This window comes from Mytilus trossulus, unplaced genomic scaffold (assembly GCF_036588685.1).
Source record: "Mytilus trossulus isolate FHL-02 unplaced genomic scaffold, PNRI_Mtr1.1.1.hap1 h1tg000024l__unscaffolded, whole genome shotgun sequence".
NCBI classification, from domain to species: Eukaryota; Metazoa; Mollusca; class Bivalvia; order Mytilida; family Mytilidae; genus Mytilus; species Mytilus trossulus.
The window spans coordinates 7941659-7952021 of NW_026963290.1; positions in this window are offsets into that span (position 1 = coordinate 7941659).

Consider the following 10363-nt stretch of genomic DNA (forward strand, 5'->3'; position numbering starts at 1 on the left):
GTTGTAAATTCGTTTGATGTGTTTTAACATTTGATTATGCCATTTGATTAGGGACTTTCCGTTTTGAATTTTCCTCGGAGAATTTTGCTTTTTTCATTATCTTTCTCATACATGTGTTTTGGAAGCTGGAGAGTCTGAGATGAGTCTTAATTATATATAAGTAGACGAATCCTGGTGTCTTTGATGAAATTTTCCTAATCACTGGATCGGTGCAATTATTATCAAATATTGAATAATTCGAAATACGTCTACCCCAATGTATAGATTATTCAACACAGCATTTTAGAATGTAGGATTTTAATGTTTTTCCAAATCGCATTTAACTATTTTGACTATTTTAATTCGGGCATCACTGCTGAGTATTATAATGTAGATGACATGAGGATGTGTTTTTAAACAAGTCGTAAACTGAAACATAAATCTGTTTTAACAAATAGTTATTCTAATTGTTTTATCTATAATTTGTTTAAAACACATTTTCTGTGCTTCCATGACTTGTTATTTCAATCCTCACTGTGCAAGGGATGTACAGCTAGTCAAGGGCGGTAAAAACTCCCATCATTCGTTTCTGTGTGTGTTACATTTTAATGTGTGTGTTACATTTTAATGTTGTGTTTCTGTTGTGTCGTAGTTATCTTATTTTTGATGCGTTTCTCTCAGTTTTAGTCTGTAAACCGGATTTTCGTTTTTATCTCAATCTATTTAAGAATTTCGAACAGCGGTAATCTACTGTTGGCCTCATCTATCATTATTCTATTTTCTCGAGCTGAAATAAGGCATTTGTCATAAAAACTGTTTAAGATATTCAGCATTACACTTTGTTGATTTGATTGAGTAACATTTCAAAATTATTATGATTTAATCACGTTTACATAGTTTGTTAGTTGGGTTTTATTTTCAGTTCTTATTTGTATAGAGTTTTCTTCTTTATTGTAATATCTGACTCTATTTTTATGATCACACTAGCTAAACTTCCCAATTGTATTTTACTTGTGTATTGTTTCATAATTTTGACAGAAGTATGTCAATAACCAAAAACATACGTAGCAATAAATTGAACCCAACAGCCAACATGGTGTTTACATATATTATAGATATACCACAATTGGACTTTTGGTGGGGTTCGTGTTGTGTATTCTTTAGTTTTCTATGTTGTTTCCTGTGTACTATTGTTTTTCTGTTTGTCTTTTTCATTTTTAGCCATGGCGTTGTTAGTTTGTTTTAGATTTATGAGTTTTACTGTCCCTTTGGTATCTTTCGTCCCTCTTTTATAGATATACCACATCGGGACTACATTGCTCAAAACACTGGTTAACATGGTGTTGACATACATTATAGAAATACCACATCTGGACTTCGTTGCTCAAAACACTGGTTAACATGGTGTTAACATACATTATATATATACCACTGAACTTCGTTGCTCAAAACACTGGTTAACTCATAAACATGCAAATCAGAAACGAGAACGAACTGTTGCATCAAACTGTGTCCTTTGGAATACATCTTTACTTCTATTAATACCGACATTCATAAGTACGATTGGATGGTGAACTAGCTTTTGTCGTCCTTTTGTTTTTCTTTTCTTTTGCATTTTACATCGATTGAAACACTATCGAACATATCATAGGAAAAAATAGAGATTACGAGCGGAATATGGAAAATAAAAATCAATATTACAATGTTGAAGACTAAAAAAAGTGAGGGCGTCTTTTGAATTATACTGTTTGAAGTATTCCTTTGCGTCTAGATGTGAGAGTATATCATAGGAAAATATAACGTGTCTTTTGAAGTATGAAAAGAAATTATTTCTATAATTCATTATATATAAAAAAAATAAAATTAGCCTTTACGCTATGTTGTTATAGGACGTATATATTTTCAATCAATTTTAGTCGTATGTTCAAGAAAGTCATAATACTGAAAATGAAATAATTAACAAAAAGTATAATCACACAAATACTGACGTTCCTTTATATAGATGATGTTCCTCATTTAATAGTTCAAAGTGATGACTATTTTGAACACTATCATCGAACGTAAAATAAGATACCACAAATAAATTAAATTTGCGTCAATTCTTGACTTTCACATCGAAATTGTCTATGAGTGTCGGTTTAAAAAAGAAAAGATCACTTTTGAAAGATGGCTGTCAATTGTTTGTTACAAGAAGCTCGTAATTCTTCTTCGACATCAATTTTTACCGTATGTCTACTTATCATAAACATCATACTGGGTGCAGTACGTGGATCAGGATCAGCTTACCCTTCTATAACTTACTTTTGTTTTACTGAAATCAATCCGTTTTTTTAACTGCTTGTAAAGTCGTCATGCATTTTGATTGTAACAATTTTATAAATTGAATACTAAGTAGAAGATTTTATACTTGTACAGGAAAACATAATATTGATCAAAGCCAACAGTAGGCTGTGCATTATTAAAATACAAACAAAAGCCCCAAAACAAAGACTAGGTTTTATTTCAATCTATAAGTGAGCGAACCCAATGTGATTAGTTTAATTATTTTAGCATCTTTTAAAACTGTTATTCGTATCCTTAGAAACGTCCAATCTCGTTAATACGGAATTAAATTCCGAGATCGCATTCCAACTTATATTACAAAAAAGTTATCAAAGGTACCAGGATTATAATTTAATACGCCAGACGCGCATTTCGTCTACATAAGACTCACCAGTGACGTTCACATTCGTGTACTCATTCATATATGTATTTGTAAATTAATAGGACACTAGCTACGAGAAACAAACAAAAAACTAGAATAAGATTTCGTTTGGATTAAACATTTAAAAAAGGGGAATAATGAAATGGTAATTCGTTTGAGCAGCCAATTTGGTATAATTTTGTCAAAATATTTACATAAGTTTTAGTATTTTATATATCTAATATGAGAACTTGAGTCATATCAGTGAACATGAATTTCACAGACAGTGTTCCTTTAAAGACATACATAACTTTATAACTTGTTTTTGTTCTCAATGTCCTTTATCTAAAACCTTATTTAGCCTTTTCAGCTTCTTTTATCCGAGCATCAATGATGAGTCTTTTGAAGATAAACATAGTGTTTAGCATACACATTAATGGACATCCTTTGGGTCAGGTGAGATAAAAATGAATTGAGTAATACTTTTGATGTGCAATGATGATTGGTTTTAGTAAAACAAATTCCATTTGATGGAACAAAATCATTTATAAAATGTAATAATTGTATCGTATATTATAAATCATTCATGAACATAAATCTTCAGACTTTATCAAATACATTTATTGGACTTCGGGGAATATAACAAATTAAAATTGCATTACATTCCTGTTAGAAGCATACTCTTTGCAACGTGAATTGTCATTGTTTTGATCAATTCATATTTCACTCTTCACAAAACAACTGTTTTATATTTTTTTCTTTGAATGTCGAAAAGCACAATTAAATTCTTTCGAGCAAAAACAACAATCGATATTATCTCTTTTTGTGTAATAGGCAGTTCGTATTTTTTGGTGGGGTTCGTGTTGTTTATTCTTTAGTTTTCTATGTCGTGTCATGTGTAATATTGTTTGTCTTTTTGTCTTTTTCAGTTTTAGCCATGACGTTGTCAGTTTGTTTTAGAATTATGAGTTTGACTGTCCCTTTGGTATCTTTCGTCCCTCTTTTATGGTAAATAAAACAATTCTCTATTATTGTAAGCACATCGTGATAGCATGGATTAAACCCCTTTCGTAAAACCTGTTAAACAATTTCAAAACTCTTAGTTTTATTATGATTCCTTTGTTTCAAGGTCACACAACTTTGTCATTACAAATACAAAGATATTCGGGCGTGCGTTAATTAGATAATATCATCCCAATAAAACATAATCATAAAAGTTGTCTAGGTCTAGAGGAATGATTAACATAGAGCATATCCTTGTTTAGATTTTGATTTTGTTTAGCGTATAAGTATTTGTGTGCTAGTTGTGTAGGCGTAAGTGCATTTATGTTGTTTGTTAGAATTTGATATCTTGAATCTCCGAACTTGAGTTAACGATATATAAAACAGTTATTGAAATCGATTGATTGCTGCTTTTATAAGAGTAAATGGAATTACTTTAGTTTTATAGTTAGCGAAAGTTATATGTATATATTGACCATCCTTTTACTGATGTGTTCAGGAAATGACAATACGTTGAACTGGCTTGAGTATTTGGAACAGATTTATGAAACAGCATACACATTAAATTTTCCTTTTTTAAAATATTATTCTTCTAAAAAAAATTGAATCTCACTTATGTTTATAATTTTCCTTTCATATACTGATTCTAACAAAATTAAGTTTACCATCAAAGCCTTGGATTTCCATTTTTTTATATGTTATTTGAAACATAAAAACATACTGAAAACAACGCTCCATCACAGATAAAAAAGAAGGTTTGGTTGGAATGGCAGTGTTGACAATTAGTACATAAAGAACATGTATATGCAATTACTCTAATGGTTTTTTTTTCAACCAGCAATGTTTCATCTTCATCAAGCAAATTATACGATTAAAGTGAAGGTATTTCTATGATTTCATTTAACACGCGCAGTAAACGACATCGATTTGCTTTTAATGGACTTAAAGTTGTAAGTGCACCAAATAAAAACCAATTATATGACCCAGAAAGCATTTATATGAACAAGTACACATAACAGGGTAACGAACGGCGTACATTTTCCTTCTGTCCTTTTATCTTTTTATTTTTATGAAATGGACAAAAATGGAGATATAAACCATCTTCTTTCTTTACAAGCGACTACAATAGTTATTGACAATAAAACTGAAAAGTTAAATGAATGACAATGGGTTATATCATCCATGACTGATTACTGTTGTAATAAGCTTCATCTTGTTTAGAAAAGTAAAAAGAATACAAACATGCCATCAAAACTAGTAAACAAAGGGCAATGAAAAACATGTCTGAAGACGAAATACAAAGTTTCACGAATATGAACGACATCGAAAGCTAGAGTGAACTCACATGCTCCTGGAGTGCACCTAGTTGCGTATACCTTATTACACGTAGTACTGACGTGTAGCACAAGGCAGAAAAAAAATGCAACATTTGTATTGCACTGTTCAATAGTGATAAATCGATTAAGTGAAAACAAATCCTGAAATGATGGAAACACATCAACTATAAGAGGAAAACCACGGTACAACAGAAACACTGATCTGCAACAAAAACAGGCACCAACATATATAGAAACAGACTATTTGATTTTTATCAATTGCTACAGGACATTTTACGAAAAAAATGATGGGTTGAACCAGGTTTTATGGCAAAAACATACATTGATAAGTCGCAATAGTTGATAGTTTTAAACGTTAGACAGAGACTGAATAGTGCATGGCTTCGAGAAATGTCATATTTAATGGTCCATTGTACCACTGATTTCTGACACAGTCAACAAAGTCCTGGTTGTGTTTGAAAATCTTTTGATTGAAATTCGAAGTCATGACTTTTAACTTCATCATTTAGAAGCAGTATCGAACACTTTTAAACAAACCATTGTTGGAATAGTTCCACCAAATAAAAATACGTTCAATATACTGGTGGTGCTGAAAAGCTGGTTCCTTAATATTGGAAGATCACGGCTGGGAAAATTAACGGTTTGTTTTTGCTTGTTTCTCAAGACATTAACCAACCTTAACTGTTTTCTGGACAGCTACAATTTTGTGTTGTATCGGGATTAATATAGTCGTGCGCATGTAAAGGCCATTATTTATTAAAAGGAAGTTAAAGATAATGTTAGTTTCATTTCGAACTTTTTTTTAAACCCTAGTAGTATGCAAATAACATGAAAATGAAAATGTCATTGATTGGAAGATAACAGACGACTCACAAAGGAATGTCGACTGTGTGTGCTTTTCAACTTCGGGTTTGATTTGACCTTGCAACTGTTTAAACTCTAGCACTATTGATGACGCCCCTCTGACGTCACAATTTATAAGCGTGGTATCTTTCAAGTTTTTTGATGAACCGACAACCAAACACTACACATACGTTCTCACTCAAGATTTCCCTTTCGAACTTTTCTATAATATTAGAGTGGGTATACAGAGAATAAAATGGTCTTCCTTTACCAAGGTATTTGAAGCATGTTGGTCTTTTATACGAAACCATCACAAAAAAAGTAAAGTAGCAAAAAAAAAATCTAAAGCGAGTTCTGCTGCTCAAGCACAGTAATCTTAAATGACTTGTATAAAAGGATCTAAAAGCCTATCATATTGTGTTTTTTTTTATACTGATGTTTTGTGGCAAAATATTAGGAGGATTTCAGTCTACTTTAGTCGAAATCTCATATATTGTTTATATGATGATATGTCACAACAACAGACAGAAACTGGGAAAATTGGACGAGAAAGGCAAGGAAGACGACCAGGTTCACTAACACAAACTTTGTCATGTATACGAAAGAGTAAATATCCTTTACCCAAATTTTTTGTTTGGCTAAAACCTTTTGTTATTCAATTTGTATTGAATCTATTCTATAAAATACCATTTTGCAAGTTCTCTTTCTTTTGTTTCCGACGGATTCTCGATTTTACGCATCAAAACATTGACTTGCCATTTCAATATAAATTGAAGAGGTATGTTCAAAGTTTTTGTAGTGATACAGTGTAGAACAATAAAAAAAAATCTTGAGTGCGTGTACTTAAATATATCTTTTTTTCAATTTGTAGTATTTAGACTTTTATTCATCATCGGTCTTATGATTAAAAAATAAATTTAACACTTAGGCATCATCTTCCGTACCGTACCCTTTCCCCGAGTTTTACTTATCAAATAAGACTGCTCAACAGGAACAACATAACTATGCCACATGTTGTGCAGGCACTGACTACCCTTCCAAAGCACCTGAGATCAGAATTTGTTGATGGAGTTCGTGTTGCTTGTTTGAAATATAAAAAAAACAGCTGAAAATATAAATAATAAAATACTTTCAATAGTGTTTTGTTTGTGGTTTTGATGTTACTTTATATTGTTGTTATGATTAAACGGACACAATATAAAACTATTTTTCTATGCAAACCATTAGACCCGTATCTTAACACGCAGTTTAAATGGACTCGCTCCTTTAAGAATTGATGCAATTCAGTGAGGATATTTTCATTTCTCTTGTACATTGCAAAGGGATTAACGACATCAGAACATCGGTACAGCACAGTGGCTTCTTATCTATCAGTAATGACACACTATACACCAGTAGTTTTCATTATTATAAGCTAAACAGATTGTAAATTATTTTCAGTACGGTATGGAAATAAATCTTAAGAAGTTACTAAACGAATATCTTTTTATACATTTCACAGGATTTGTAATAATCAGTTCCATCCAAATACCTTTCATCTCTGTCCTAACCTTAATTAGCTTTATTGAAATTATATGGAAATTCAAGCAGATTATAACAAAAATAAATCTAATCTTATGCCATTTTGAAAAAAGCTTAATGAAAATATTGATTGTTGTTGATAACAGAATTGCCTTGGCAAAGTAATATAAATTTTCAGATTAAACTATATGTATCAGACAGCTTAAAACAATGTACTGATCTAACAAAAGTAACTTCATACATTACTTGATAAAAATCTATTTAAACTATCTAAGAAAATAAAAATTGTGAAAAAGACATTCTTATTGCAAAAGAAGGGTGAAGATACCAGAGGGACTCATAGATCGAAAGCAAACTTTTTTTCTATTAGAGCGACACTGAGATTCGTTCGTAAACGAAACGTACATTTGGCGTTTCAATGTCAACATGGATGATTTTCAGTAGGAAGTGTTAATCAAAATAAAATATCTAACATTTCCATCAAATGATATTTTGATTGTAAACATTCTGAACTAAGGACATGGCTTTTACTCTTCACTAGACATTGATCGTTGAATTGCGCCGTTTATGTTATTAATACCACTGGGTCGATGCCTCTGCTGGTGGACTGATAGTCCCAGAGGGTATCACAATTCCAGTAGACAGTACATCGATTGTCATTTGAATTGACATTTGAATTTGGTGTCATTGAATTTTCTGTTTCATATTTTTTTGAAAAATTTAAAATTAAGAAATGTATCTCCTTCAAGCGTAGCTCTGATTTCTTGCCCAGCTTTGGCTGTACTTTATTTTCCTTTTTGGCCTTTTAACTATTTCGATCTGAGCGTCACTGATGAGTCTTATGTAGACGAAACGCGCGTCTGGCGTATAAAATTATAACCCTGGTACTTTTGATAACTATTTACACCACTGGGTCGATGCCACTGCTGGTGGACGTTTCGTCCCCGAGGGTATCACCAGCCCAGTAGTCAGCACTTCGGTGTTGACATGAATATCAATTATATGGTCATTTTTATAAATTTTCTGTTTTCAAAAATTTGAATCTTTCGAAAAACTAAGGATTTTCTTACCCCAGGAGTAGATTACCGTAGCCGTATTTGGCACAACTTTTTGGAATTTTGGGTCCTCAATGCTCTTCAACTTTGTATTTGTTTGGCTTTTTAACTATTTCGATCTGAGCGTCACTGATGAGTCTTATGTAGACGAAACGCGCGTCTGGCGTATAAAATTATAACCCTGGTACTTTTGATAACTATTTGGTTTGATAATGCAAGTGTTTTTAATATATAGCTCTTCATCCTTTTAATAAGATTTGGACTTTCAAACATTTTGGCCTGGAGCATCACTGAAGAGACATCGATTTTAGAAATGCGAATTTTGTGCAGAAAAAAATGGTACAGTTTGTTGTTATAACAGATGTCTGATTTAAAGCAAAAATATTTTGTTGATGTATTTTTCCGTGGTAGCATATCAAAGATGACAACAGGAATTTTAGTAACTATTCGACAAAATAAAACAACTCTTAGTCTTCGACTGAGGTATTCCGATACAGTTAAACAGTAATGATATAATATTTTTAGCTTTATACAGCTTACCCTTCTGGAGCACCTGGGATCATTCCAGGTTGTTTTTTTGGGTTCGTGTGGCTTATTCTTTAGTTTTTCTATGTTGTATCTAGTGTACTATTATTTGTTTGTTTGCCTTTTTCATTTTTAGTCATGGCGTTTTCAGTATATTTTCGATCTATGACTGTCCATCTGGTATCTTTGACCCTATTTTAATAGTATCAAAATTTTGTAGAAGCTATTTCTTCTCAAACATTTTTTTTTTATGACGATGTTTTTTAAGTCCCATATTGAATGACTCTGTTACTTATTTGAAAACATGATAAGAGTGTCAATTATTCAGTTTTTAAATGATCATCTGATGTGCATACATCCAATTCTTTTAACTTTTATATTTTCATAAATGTTTATACAGTTTATTCCAGTTTTCATACAACTTCAAGTTGAATTTGTACTTGTTTGGCTTTATAACTATTTTGTTTGATTTAAGCGCCACTGATGAAACTTATGTAGACGAAATGTGTGTCTGACGTATTAAATTATAATCCTAGTACCTTTGTAAATATTTGCACCACTGGGTCGATGCCACTGCTGGTGGACGTTTCTTCCCCGAGTGTATCACCAGCACTGTAGTCAGAATTTTGGTGTTGACGTGAATATCTTTTATATTGTAATTATTTTATATAATTCCTTTTTTTACAAAAGCTATAATTTTTCGAAAAACTAAGGATTTTCTTATCCCAGACATAGATAAAACAGGGACGAAAGAAACCAAAGGGACAGTCGAACACATATATCTAAAACAAACTGACAACGCCATGGCTAAAAATAAAACAGACAAACAGACAAACAATAGTACACATGACACAACATAGAAAACTAAAGAATAAACAACACGAACCCCACCAAAAACTAGGGGTGACATCAGCCTTAGCTGTTTGTGGAAAACATGTTGGAATTTTGGGTCTTTAATGCTCTACAACTTTGTACTTGTTTATAAAAAAGAAGATGTGGTATGATTGCCAATGAGACAACTATCCACAAAGGACCAAAATGACACAGATATTAACAACTATAGGTCACCGTACTTCCTTCAACAATGAGCAAAGCCCATACCGCATAGTCAGCTCTAAAAGGCCCCGATAAGACAATGTAAAACGAGAAAAACTATTTTTCAAAGTTTTTTAATTGTTTGGCTTTATAATAAGTGTGATCTGATCGTCACTGATGAGTTTATGTAGACGAAACTCACGTCTGGCCTACTAAATCATAATCATAGTACCTATCACCATATAATGATAAATTAATTCTATGTCAACGATTCTTTATTTTAACTATATATATATATATATGTAAAAAGCAATGAGTATAATACATGATAATATAAAGAATCTCTACTAATGCCATTTGCTAAGTATAAAAACTTTTATCAA